Genomic DNA, 14082 nt, shown 5'->3' with positions numbered 1-14082 from the left:
TATGACACAACTAAGAGCCCACATGCCACAACTAAAAGATCCCACGTGCCGCAACGAAGATCCTGCATGCTTAACTAAGACCCGGCGCAGTCAAATAAATAAATAAATATTTTTTAAAAAAAAACTGGAAGAGAAAAAATACATTGTGATTTTGGCAAAAGAATAGACAATTAGATCAATGGAGTACAATGGAGAGGCCAGAAATAGTCCCACATAAATACAGTCAACTGATCTTTGACCAAGGAGCAAAGGCAATAAAATGTCTTTTCAACAAATGATGTTAGAACAACTAGACATCTACATGCCAAAAAATGAATCTAGAAACAGACCTTGTACCCTTTACAAAAATTAACTCAGAATGGGTCACAGAACTAAATGTAAAATGCAAAACTATAAAATTCCTAGAAGATACACTAGGAGAAAATCTAGGCGTCACTGACTTTTTAGATATAACATGAAAGGCACAATACATGAAAGAAATCATGGATAAGCTAGACTACATTAAAATTAAAAACTTCTGCTCTGCCAAAGACACTGTCAAGAGAATGACAAATCACCAACTGGGAGAAAATATTTGCAAAAAGTATATCTAACAAAGGACTGATATCCAAAATACACAAAGAAATCTTACAACTCAAGAATAAGAAAACTAAGGACCTGATTTAAATATGGGCAAAAAACCTGAAGAGACACCTCACCAAAGACATACAGATGGCACATAAGCATATGAAAAGATGTTCCAGATCACATGCCATTAGGGAATTCCAAATTAAAACAAGGTACCACTATACACCTATTGGAATGGCCAAAATCCAGAACAAGGACAACACCAAATGCTGAGGACGATGTGGAGAAACAAGAACTCCCATTTCTTTTCCGGTGAGATTTCAAAATGGTATAGTCGCTTTGGAAGACAGGTTGGAAGTTTCTTAGAAAAGGAAACATACTTTTATAATATGATCCAGCAATTGTGTTCCTTGGTCTTTACCCAAAGGAGTTGAAAACTTATGTTCACACAAAAACCTGCACATGATGTTTATAGCAGCTTTATTCATAATTGTCAAAACTTGGAAGCAACCAAGATGTCCTTCAGTAGGTGAATGAATAAACAAACTGTAGCACATCCAGACAATGGAATATTATTCAGTGCTAAAAAGAAATGAGCTATCAAGCCATGAAAAGAAATGGAGGGAACTTAAATGCATATTACTAAGTGAAAGAAGCCAATCTGAAAAGGTATGATTCCAACTATATGACATTCTGGAAAAAGCAAAACTATGGAGACAGTAAAAAAAAAATCAGTAGTTGTCAGGGTTGGTGGGAAGGAGGGATGGATAGGCAGAACACAGAGGATTTTTAGGGCAGTGAAGACACACGTCATTATACATTTGTCAAAACCCACAGAATGTGTAACACCAAGCACGAACCCTAGTGTAAACCATGGACTTGGGTGATAAGGATGTAGGTTCATGGATTATAACATTTGTACCACTCTGGTGTGGGATGCTGATAGTGGAGGAAGCAGTTCGTGGGAAGGCAGAGAATTTACAGGAACTCTGTGTACTTTCTGCCCAGTGTTGTTGTGACCCTACGACTGCTTTAAAAAATAATGTCAAGTAAACAAATGAATAAATCCTCCACTGCCTCACCATCACCATTTACCTCATAGTGAAGCCAAGGTAACAAAGGAGGGCTGCAAGGATCTATGGGATTTGCTCACTCTGCTCCAGTCATGCTGGCAGCCTCCTCCGCAGACCTAGTGCCAGGCATGTTGCACTCAGTGCTTCTGCACTCATTGTGCTTTCTGCCAGGAACACTCTTCCCAAAGAGCACCCTGGTTCCCTCCCACCTTCCCTCAGGTCTTTATTCAAATGTCATCTCCTTGGCGGTGAGGCCTTCCCATCACCTTATTTAAAAATGCAGCTTTCCCCAAGCCTTCCTCTTCTTCTTGTTTTATTTTTCTCCAGAGGACTTCTCACCAACTAACATACTATGTATTTTACTTAGCTAATTTCTTGTCTGCCTGCCTCCCTCCCGCTAGAATGTAAGCTGTGTGAGGGCAGAGGCTTCTGTGATTTTGTTCCCCTGTTGTTCATTGCCTTATCACTGAGCCTAGGATGTGGTAGGCTCTCAACAACGTTTGTTGAGTGAGTAAATGAATACCTTAGTGAGAGTTCTCTCATGCTTCTGGATATCTGCCATGCTGTATTTTCTGCCTGCAATGACATTCCTCTGTGTTCAGAAGAGAAAAATCCCACTCAGCCTCCAAAATTCAGCTCAAGAAACCCTTCTTTTGCAAAGGGCTCCCTGACTTTAGGCAGACAGAGGCAGGAACCTCTTCCCTGCATTACCACAGTGCCCATTATCACCAAAGGCTGGTGGGGCCTTACACAGTGCTTCACAATCTGTGGGGCTTTGGAGTCTCCTTATTCATCTTGTATGCCCAGAACCTTTGAACCTAGCAGATAACAGCAGGCCCTCAGAAACATTTGTGGAATGAAATAATAAATGAGTGAATGACTTAGAAGAGGAATCAGTATGTAGCTTAGTGTGAATTACATAGACATTTGTAGCATACATAATTTAAAGAATACCCTTAAAGATATTCCTATTGAAGTTCCTTTGACATGAATACTTTTTATTGTAGTTTACGCAAGATCTATAAATTAATGACTAATAATGCCCAAAGTCTAAGATACTGCCTACTAATCAATGTAAAAGGCTGAGTTTGCTTTCATATTTCTATTACGTTACTTCAAAGCAATTTTTTTCTCTACCTTTTGTTTGGGTTTCCATATCCATACTGGTTTAGCCTAGAGAGTATCATCGTGGGAGCTAAAGACTGAGCAGGTTTGGTAAATAAAGCATTGATGCCAAAGGCCATTGAGGAAAGGGGTGACCTGCAACAGAAAAAAGTAGCATGTGTCTACATCACACACAAATTACATGTGTGTATATATGTACATGTATATACATATATATGTATACAAGTATCAAGGACCTTTTGGCTATTAAGTCCTCCTTGAGCCTAAATAGACAATAATAGAAATAGTTTAAAAGATGCTAACCATCATCTGATAATGCAGGGTTGCCACAAACATGCATCGAGCAAGTCTATTGGAGCCATTTTTCCAATGGAATTTGCTCACTTTGTGTCTCTGTGTCACATTTTGGTAATTCTTGCAATATATCAAACATTATCATTATTATTACAGTAAGTCCCCTACATACAAACGAGTTCTGTTCCAAGAGCGCGTTCGTAAGTCTAATTTGTTCTTAAGTCAAACAAAGTTAGCCTAGGCACCCAACTAAGACAATGGGCTATATACTGCTGCCTTTACACTTGCTTCTGGACATCCTGGGCTTGAAATAAAGATACTGTACTCTATAGAGTACTGTACAGTAAAGTACACAGAAGCACAACCACTTGTAGCGGATGTACGCACATGACAACGTATGCCAGACACGTGAACTAACTTATGTGATTGGACATGCGAATGCACGTTCGCATCTTTGAAAGTTCACAACTTGAAGGTTCATTTGTAGGGGACTTACTGTATATTTGTTATGGTGATCTGTGATCAGTGATCTTTGATGTTACTATTGTAGTTGTTTGGACATTTCATTTTTCAGCAATAAAGTATTTTCAAATTAATGTATGTACATTTTTTAGACATAATGCTATTGCACACTTAATATACTACACTATTGTATGAACATAACTTTTATATGCACTGGAAAACCAAGAAATATGTGACTTGCTTTATTGCAATATTTGCTTTATTGCAGTGGTCTGGAACGGAACACACAATATCACACAATATGTATTATTTCATTTAAGCTCCGCAACAATCCCATGAGGAAGATATTATCACTCCTATTTTCGGGATGGGAGGACAGACTAACTTGTCCATAGTCACACAGCTAGCAACTAGTAGAACTGGGATTCATACTTAAGTCTTTCTGCCCAAATTTTATAAAGGATTACTTTAACATGTTCTCTGTAAGAATCCTGCCATATCATTTTTTGATAATTTAGTTACGTCACATAAAATAAATCAAGTGCATTGACTGAGTAATCTGAAATTTTGTCATATTTCAACTAATGATGGAAACCTTGCAACTAAAGAAGAAGAGAAGAAAAAGGGGAGGTGAAGAAAGGGAAGAAAAAAAGAAAAGGAAAGGAAAGAAGGGAAAAGATGAGGCCAGAGAAATGGAAGATTGCTTTGATGGTAAGAGCTTGAGATTCATTCCCAGTTCTTCAATCTGCTGGTTACATTACCTTGGGAAAGTTAACCCCTCAAGAGTTTTAGTTTCCTGAAAATGGGGATAATTATGATTTCATGATAATATAATAATACAACTGCTGTCTGTATCCTCCACTAGACCGTCAGTGCCATAAAGGCAAGGGTTACATCTGCTTTGGCTCCCTGCATTAAGTTCTTATCTGACCTGATCAGGACGACAGTTGACTGAAGCCAAAAAATCATTTTCAGAAGATAAGACATTGACCATTCTATTTCAACTTAACTATACTCATTCACCAATCTTTTCTTTAAGTACAAGTCCACTGATGAAAGTGTGGTGCCATCTTTCTGGCATGTATAGTATCCATAGGATATGATCTATGGTTTCTACTATCAGTTATAGAGAGAACCTAAAGTTGTTCACAAGGCAATCTAAGAACAGAATACCTTTAGATTTTTATGACTTTTCCCCAAAACACTTACAGTTCTCATCACATCAGATTTGATAGTAATTTTTTTACACTTAATCTTTATCAAGTCTTTCTAAAGCATTCAACTTAGTTTTCATAGAAATAACTTTCATTTCATACTTATATTTCCTAAGTTTATAAAATATAAGTGTAATTAAGTGTTATAATTATAATAACAATTGCATCTGACATTAACCAATTTGAAACAAAAAGTACTGACTCTTGGTAAGGATATAACTTATGGGAGCAGAAAAGCACATGTGTCTTCAAGAGTAGCCATTCAGTCAGAAGCATACAGCATGTGCATAGGAGAGAGTATGTTTTAGAAAGGACCTGTTACAAGACCTGCTGTATTGTATCCCCAGCATTGACCACAGTGCCTGACATATAGGAGGCAATCAATAAATATTTGTTGAGTCAATAATTCTACCACACATGGCTGGTGTGTGACTTGAATGAGCAAAAGCCATACAGTGCTTACACACATTGGCATTTGATAAATGTCAGTGCCCTTCCCTTTCCGACTGTTTGAGGCATTTTATTCATTTGTACCCAGTCTCATTCAAAAAGAATTTGAGGGTTATAAGATGTTTACTGATGTTTCTTCTTGTTAACTTATTCATTTTTTTAAAAAGTGATTTGAGCCGGTCATTTTTCTAGGCACTTAGGGACACGGTCCTGAACCTTAAGGAGCTCACCACCTTGCTCATCACTCCAAATATGACTTAGCAACAAACCCTGAAACAGGAAAGAAATTATATAAGGAAGAAATCACCAAGCTGGATTGGCAAAGCTTCCTTCAATTTAAGTTGTATTTAAAAAAAAAAAAAAGCCATGCAGTTTCTACAAAGCTAACAAAGACTATGCCAGTCTTCAAATAATACAGTCCTCTCTAATCCATAAAATAGGGCACATATCACAAAATATTTGCCCATCAAGTGAATTTTATAGCTGATCTAAAGCGTTTATAATAACCATACCAAGGAACAAAATCTCTCATCATCAGCTTACACTTTTTCAAGTAAAAGAGGATAAGATGGACTTTGATTTTCAATTTTAATTCTTGTGATGTCACAGGGTAAAGGTCATTTTGCCTGATCGTCCAGTGTCATAATGCATATTGCAATATTATAACATAAAGCTATCTGAGGTTTCACTTTGGTTTCTGAGATTTAACCTTGTTGTAGCACTGGCTGTGTGAAGCTGAGGGATAAAAAAATTATGATGTCCTTTCAAAAGCAGAGAAAACTTGCCAGGGTGAACAATTATGAATATCCTGTATGTTCTGCTCTCTGATTCCCAATGCTGCCTCTTATGGTCATCTTTCAGTTATGTGGTTTGTAATGGCAATGTAACTGAGATATGGAGACTCTGCTAGGTCCTGCCTCCATGTGATATTTTTATAGCTAATATTTGAAAAAATATTGCTTACTGCCAATTGAACTTCAGTAAATCTGCACTGACCATGTCAGCTAGTGGCAGATTAAGTGAGCAAAAAGAAGCTTGCACAATCACCCTAGAAACAATTTTAAATACACAAATGAAAATTCTATAACTAGGAGGCACAGATTTGTTTAAAAACCAAACATCAAATAAAAGTAGACATTCGGTTTGCAAAAAGGAAAAATGAAATAATATACTATAAAAGTAAACATATATTAGGCACACGCTTCTATCCTCCCAAAATATATCTATGAATATATAATTCTTTTTTAAAAATAAAATAACTACATTTTGAAAAATTTACTATACTGTTTCCTCATTCCCAGATGACTGTTTATTAAATTTGCTTAAATTACGGATAGGTTCTAAAGAACAAAACATGCCATGAAATTCATCAGACATTTTTTCTCTTTATTTTTCCTTTTTTTCCCTTTTATTTCCTATAGTTGATCTGCCTTAATTAAAATGAACTTTCTAGCTTTATGAGCATGGTAATAATGACATGGTGTTTTTCTGGTTTATATTTTAAACAGCATAAATATTTTGTAAACTGCACAATAAAACAGAAGAAATGAGAATCCATTATCTCTCATTCACATAAACATATAACTTTTAAAATTATCTTTGATAACAGAAGGCAAATATAGCAGATATTTTAAATTTTTTTGTTTAAATTTATAATCTACTACTTATGTTTGCTAATTCTTTACCATAAGCTAAGGGAAGGTAGATTATCTTCTTATATTTCTTTTGCACAATCTTTATCCCATGCAAAAAAAAATGAGCTAAGTAAAATATTATATATAAGTAGTAAGTATTTAATAATATAAATTCCAATATATTTTAACTGGAGAAGCATTTAGAAATCTTCTAGTTCAACAGCACATCCAATACAGAAATCTCTTGATATCAAGATAGGAAAGTTAAGAACTATAAAAGGACATATAACATTTTAGTTATGATAGAAGAATAAAAATGGAGGGATGGTTTAAGTAAAAAAAAAAAAGCAAACAAAATTTTTTATTCTAAAAATCTCTATCAAGATGTCCTTTTAAATATGATATAGCCAAGGCCACTATTGTAGATTTATAGAATAGCTATCTATGTGGGGTTCTAACATCTTGAAGTTTCACAGAGATTCAATCCTTTGGGTTAATTAGTATACTCTCCGTTACCAATGTATTCAAAATGCAAGTAAGTCTTCATGAAAATTTTCTCAAATTGTTCCAGCAGGGACCTGGAGTCGGATTTATTAATTCATTCACCCAAAACACATTTTCTAAGGACCAACTATTTGCAGGAACTATAGTAGATAATGGGGCCACAGTAATAAGAAACTAGACCTTATTCATAATAAGCTCAGTCCAGTGGGAGCCACAGACAATCACAGACAGGGGGATAAGTGCTACAGCAGAGATAAGCACATGGCATTGGGGTCATGTAGGAGGGACAATCAATCCAGATGAGGAAATAGAAGAAGGCTTTCCAGAAAACACATCCCTGAGCTGCAGCCTAAAGAAACACTAGGAGAGAGCCATATAAGAAACAGTGAAAGCTCTCCAGGCACAGAATGCTGCATGTTAGACATGGAGGTGTTGAATCAGGCACTGCAAAATGTTTCTCTATGGCAGGGAGTTCATTCTAAGTGGAGAAGTAACAAGAAATGAGGATAAAGGGTAAACAGGGCCTGCATAACAAAGGACCTCATATGTCATTATTTGCATTATATCCTGCAAGTAATGAGAAGCCACTTAAGATTGTTAAGCAATGGAATGACACGTTACTCTAGAAGCAATATGCAAGAAGGGATTGGAGGGACTGGGGACTAGAGGCAAGGGGACCATGTGGGAGGCTATATGGAAACCCAGGTAAGAGATGATGAGGACCTGAGCTAAAGGAATGGCAGTGGAAACAGAGAAGGGATGGATTCAGGACATATTAGGGAGCTAAAACTACTAATAATTGGTAGCTCATTGGATGTAGGAGACAAGAAAGAGATGGCAAAGACAACTTCTCAGTCTCTGACGTGGGCAACTAGAAAGATGGTAGAGCCATTTCCCAAGATGGCAAAGGCAAAGAACATCTTCTGGGGACAAGATTATTATTTGGCAGCAGCGTTTACTAAATGATGCCCTTTAATAGGTTACAAAGAGGTGCTTAACTTTACCACAAAATTTAGCATTAGAAGTCTCTGCAAAAAAGGAGTTCACGTTCAATTTGACAGAAAGGTATAATGACTCTGCCTAGAAATGAATACTAAACACATTTCAGATCAAAGATGTTTCACTGCTTGAAAGGAAATGGCAAGACCTACTGTAATTTTGGGACTGGCACCGGCATTTACTTACATGATAAAAGTGAGATAACGAGCCAAAAAATAATAGTATTGCTGTCCAAGAAGTAACATGACAATGGAGGCTGTTCCTTCTAGGTAGAATGCAAATAAGATACATAGTAACCGAACTTCCTCAGCCGGGACTGGCTGACAAGTGCAAGGCCCTGAAATGGAAGCAGATTGGCGTCGTGTTAAGATGGAATCCCATGAATTATGCTTATTCTTCCTGACAACGAAATACACGTTCTCAGCCAAAGATAAATTTGCTTCTGAATTATAACATCAGTTGAAACACACAACTAATACTATCTATCATGGTTAGAAATGTTATTATCCATTGATATCCATAAAAGCTGACCAATATTCTATAAATAACAAGGAAACAGCTATTATTTCCTATAAAATGAACAAAGTGAGAAACAGTTTCATACATTTTTATTTTCACACTAACATGAGGTTTTACTAAAACCAACTAGGAAAGAACCATCACTTAGAAACAACAAGCATTGCTTTATTGTAATGTGAAAAGGCCAGCTCAAATCTAAAATAAATTCAGATTTTAAAATTTGGGATTAAAGCCCAGAATTCACCTAGCACACAGTAGTAAATAGTTAAATGAATATCTTACTATTCTTCTTGCTGTAATATGTCTGAAATGTACTTTCTTAATCCTAAAATCAAGCACCAGAGATAAACAATAGTTTATGATTCTATCTACATTTCTTCTGGTTGTGTTTCCTGCCTAATCTTATATATTTTCATAATTCTACTCGATTCATGTTAAGAGCTCAATCACATTTTTTTACTGTATTTCTTGCTACCAATGAAAAAGTTCATTGTTCTAGACCAAAAAGTTAGTGCTAAATATACATATGTACATTAACAAAGATTAAAAGATCCTCTTTGTTTTCAGTTTTAAGAAGTATATCATTTAGCCCTGAACTGTTTTCACTAACCAAATGTGCGTACATTACAATTAGAGGAGAATTTTCAATGATGTAATACCAATATTCTTTAACAAAAATAAGGGGTTTTCCCCCTGACTGATTTTTTTGGTTTAATTCTGTACTTTCAAGGAACAAGAGCACTTTTCTTTTTAATATTAAAACAATGGCTCAGTGATTGATGGGATCCAAGGCATTTCTTAGAGTTCTATAAGGTAAAGCATGTAAAACACCCCAGCAAGCCCCCTTATATTCCTATATTTAATAATAATATTGTAAATGTACACAGTTCCACATATTGAAATGAAGCTTTTTGTTTTCAACCTCTAATACATAAATACTATACAAAATATAAGAAAGTAATAATGTAAGAAATATGTGGCAAAGTGGAAAGAGAAAGATTTTGAAATCAGATGTCCCTAGGTTTGAATTCCAGCTTTGCCACTTTTATCAGCTGTTCATTCATAGACAAGTTACTTTACCTAAGAGGCATTTCCTCCCACTAGCACTCCCTCCCCTTCTCTGTCTCTGTCTCTCTCATCATATAAAGTACTTAATAATTGTTCCTTATTACTTTTCTGTCCAATGTAAAAAGATATGAGCCAGGGACTTCCCTGGCGGCACAGTGGTTAAGAACCCGCCTGCCAATGCAGGGAACATGGGTTCGATTCCCTGGTCTGGGAAGATCCCACATGACACGGAGCAACTAAGCCCGTGCGCCACAACTGCTGAGCCTGCGCTCTAGAGCCCGCAAGCCACAACTGCTAAGCCCGTGCACCACAACTACTGAAGCCTGTGTGCCCAGAGCCGGTGCTCCGCAACAAGAGAAGCCACTGCATTGAGAAGCCCGTGCACCGCAACGAAGAGTAGCCCCCCACTCGAGGCAGCTAGAGAAAGCCCGCGTGCAGCAACAAAGACCCAATGCAACCAAAAATAAATAAGTAAAATTAAATTAAAAACAATTATCTTAAAAAAAAAGATAGGAGCCAATGATGAGTAATATAACGACAAAAAAAGAGACTACTTTTTCTTTTACTAAAGTAAAGCCTTCTACAAACTGACGGTTTTGGCTCTCCATTCATGTGTTTATTGAGTAGAAGCTTGTGAATAATGTGTCCCAGAACAAGTGTTGGCAAACAAATGCCAAAGAAGCCTAAATCCAAACAGAGATAAAGGCAATGCTGTGCTTATAGTGAAAGTTTAATAAATATTTGCTGCACTGAGATTTAATAAAAGCTAACATTTCTAGAGTGTTTATTTTGTGCCAGGAACCATTTAAGTACTTTGTATGTCTTAATTCATTTAATCCTCATAATAATTCCAATCCGTAGGTACCATTTTTATTCTCATTTTACAGAGAAGGAAACTGAGACACAGAGAGCTTCAGTAACTTCCCCAGGGTCAGACAGCTAATAAGCGGGGAGGCAGACTTCTCCCTGGCAGTCTCCATGCTCCTAACCCATTTACTATTCTGCCTCTTGGAGGGGAGTGGGATGTGGAAGAGTCACAGACCGATTAAAACAGTTATTAGAGAGAAAAAGCACTTGCTCATTCTTTTCTCCTTTCATTTATTCAATTCCTCAAAAAGAAAGCCACTGGGAAGAGAGCCTGAGAAAATGAAAATACAGTGCTTAGCCTTCGTTACCAAAACCAACAGGTATTGTGTTAAAGTGACTTAGCCACATAAATAACAACAAATTCCAACAAGCTGTCATTTTTTTACCCCAATAATTTATACGTGTCACTTCTTTAGAAATTAAGAATAAAATTTAAGGCAACTTTGGATTTCCACTTTATAATGATTTTTTTATTGAGATCAACAGAAATTCATATGTTAGTGTGAAGGCTTGAGAAAAATGATCGTTGAAATCTTTTGGCTATACTTCTCTTAAAATTTAATAGCCAAGAGAGACTGGGAGAAAATATTGCTGAACATATATCCAACAAAGCACCTTTACTGAGAATACATAATATATTGAATATATAAAGTACTCTTACAATTCAACAATATACAATTCACTTAAAAAATAATTAAATATTTAAACAAATAATTCACCAAAAAGATATATGGGTGGCAAGTAAGCACATTAAAAGATGCTCAAGGGCTTCCCTGGTGGCACAGTGGTTGAGAGTCTGCCTGCTGATGCAGGGGACAGGGGTTTGTGCCCTGGTCTGGGAAGATCCCACATGCCACGGAGCGGCTGGGCCCGTGAGCCATGGCCGCTGAGCCTGCGCGTCCGGAGCCTGTGCTCCGCAACGGGAGAGGCCACAACAGTGACAGGCCTGCGTACCACCAAAAAAAAAAAAAGATGCTCAACATCATTAGCAGTCATTAGGAAAATGCAAATCAAAACTACAATAAGATACTGCTACACACCTACTAGTATAGCCAAAACTAAAAAGCCTGATATAATATTGATGAGAATGTGGAGGAACTAGAAAACTTATACATGATTGGGAGGAATGTAAAATGGTACAACCACTTTGGAAAACAGTTTGTCAGTGTCTTTAAAAGTTAAACATTTACCTACCATGCAGTTCAGCCATTCTACTCCTAGGGGTTTACCCAAGAGAAAGGAAAGCATATGTCCATACAAAGATTGACATGTATACACTAATGTGTATAAAATTGATGACTAATAAGAACCTGCTGTATAAAAAAATAAATAAAAATTAAATTAAAATTCATCTAAAAAAAAAAGACACAAATTTTCACAGCAGCTTTATTTGTAATAGCCCCAAACTGGAAACAACCAAATGCCCATTAAAAAGTGAATAGGTAAACAAACTGTGGTATATCCACACAATGGAATATTATTTGGCAATAAAACGGAATGAAATACTGATACCACAGCAACATGACTGAAGAATCCAGACCAAAAAATAGTACGTATTGTATTATTCCATTTATATAAAAATCTAGAAAATGCAAACTAAGGAAGAATTAGAGGGAGGGATTACAAGGACAATTTGGAGAGCGATGAGTACGTCTACTATTTTGATTGTGATGATGGTTTCATGGTACATACATAGGTCAAACTGTACCAAGTTGTACAGTTTAAATATATGTAGTTTCTTGAGAGTCAATCATACCTCAATAAAACCGTAACCAAAAAACTACCTTATTTCAACTCATTTTTTTGAGATTATGAAATGTTCTAAACTTGACTGTGGTGGGAGTTCCCTTGTGGCCTGGTGGTTAGGATTCCAGGCTTTCACTGCTTTGGCCCAGATTCAATCCCTGTTCAGGGAACTGAGATTCTGCAAGCCATGTGGCACGGCCAAAAAATTTAAAAATAAACAAAAATAAAATTGACTGTGCTGATGGTTGCACAAGTCTGCGAATATACTAAAAACCACTGAATTGTATACTTTAAATGGGTGAATTAATTGTATGGTATGTGAATTACATCTCAATTAAACTGCTTAAAAACATCTATCTATTGGGAATTCCCTGGTGGTCCAGTGGTTAGGACTCTATGCTTCCACTCCAGGGGGCACAGGTTCGATCCCTGGTCAGGGAGCTAAGATGCCATATGCCACTGGGTGTGGCCAAAAAAATAAAAATATCTATCTACTTTTTTTTTTTTAATTTATGTAAGAGTTTAACAAACTTTTTTTTACCTGGAGGAGATACTATAGGCAAGTACATGATTAAAAGTGGGAATGTATATATAGCCTAGAATCTGACAATAACAAGTAGAAACAAGAACTCAAACAGCTCCCCATTCTGGGTCAGCAAACAGCTTGAAAAACCTCAAACTGCCATGAAGGGGGAGCATCATTTTACTGTGTACACATAGTCCCTGAGACTATACTGATAAGCCAAAAATGCTACTCTATTTGGTAAATTCTGCTAAACAGACCACATAAACACAGTACACTTTAGAGAGAGAATCTTAAAGTGCACGACTCTAAGGGCCTCTGAGCCTCCCTTTTCTCATTTGGCAGGATGGGTCTTTCAAAGGTAGTTGTCAGGATTACACGAGATAACATATACAATGTACTTGGCATGGCCCATTGCACATGGTAAGCACTCAGAAAATGTGAGTTACCAGTATTATGGTATATACAGTAACCAAACTATGATAAAGGCCTTGAGCTAATGGCAGAAAGGCAAATTCTATCCCTCATACTTTGCTTAAGAAAGTGTGGCAACATTTAGAACATTTCAGAACTACTTCTACCCCACATGGTTTAAATCTTTTGGAAAGTTAGTAAACAGTAAAAACTTGTCTATCTAGAATAACTTATTCTCTGAAGAGTATAGATAACAGATTTTAATTGTGAAAACAGGAAAAACCCATATCATAGGCTAGATTAAGTCATATCTTTAGAGGATATATTTAGGTTAAGGGAAGCAATTTTATTCATCAACTCTCCAAATCGTGTAATAAACAACAGGTTGGTATATTTTTTGGAGGATACACCCTCTACAATAATGGTCATGGCCATGGAATTTTACTAACGCTCTGGAATTCTAGGACTCCAGTCTTTTAACCAAGTGTTTTTGAAACCTGGCTTCAGGAATCCATGATCAAGTAACTCTTCTTCCTTGTAACAGTCACAGGAATCTTAAATGTCAGGATAAAGCAAAATGACAGGCTCACAGGAAGCCATGTATTTTCCTCTGTAGTTGTGTG

The sequence above is a fragment of the Lagenorhynchus albirostris genome, chromosome 15 (assembly GCF_949774975.1).
Source record: "Lagenorhynchus albirostris chromosome 15, mLagAlb1.1, whole genome shotgun sequence".
Taxonomy (NCBI): Eukaryota; Metazoa; Chordata; class Mammalia; order Artiodactyla; family Delphinidae; genus Lagenorhynchus; species Lagenorhynchus albirostris.
This window is presented reverse-complemented; position numbering follows the sequence as displayed.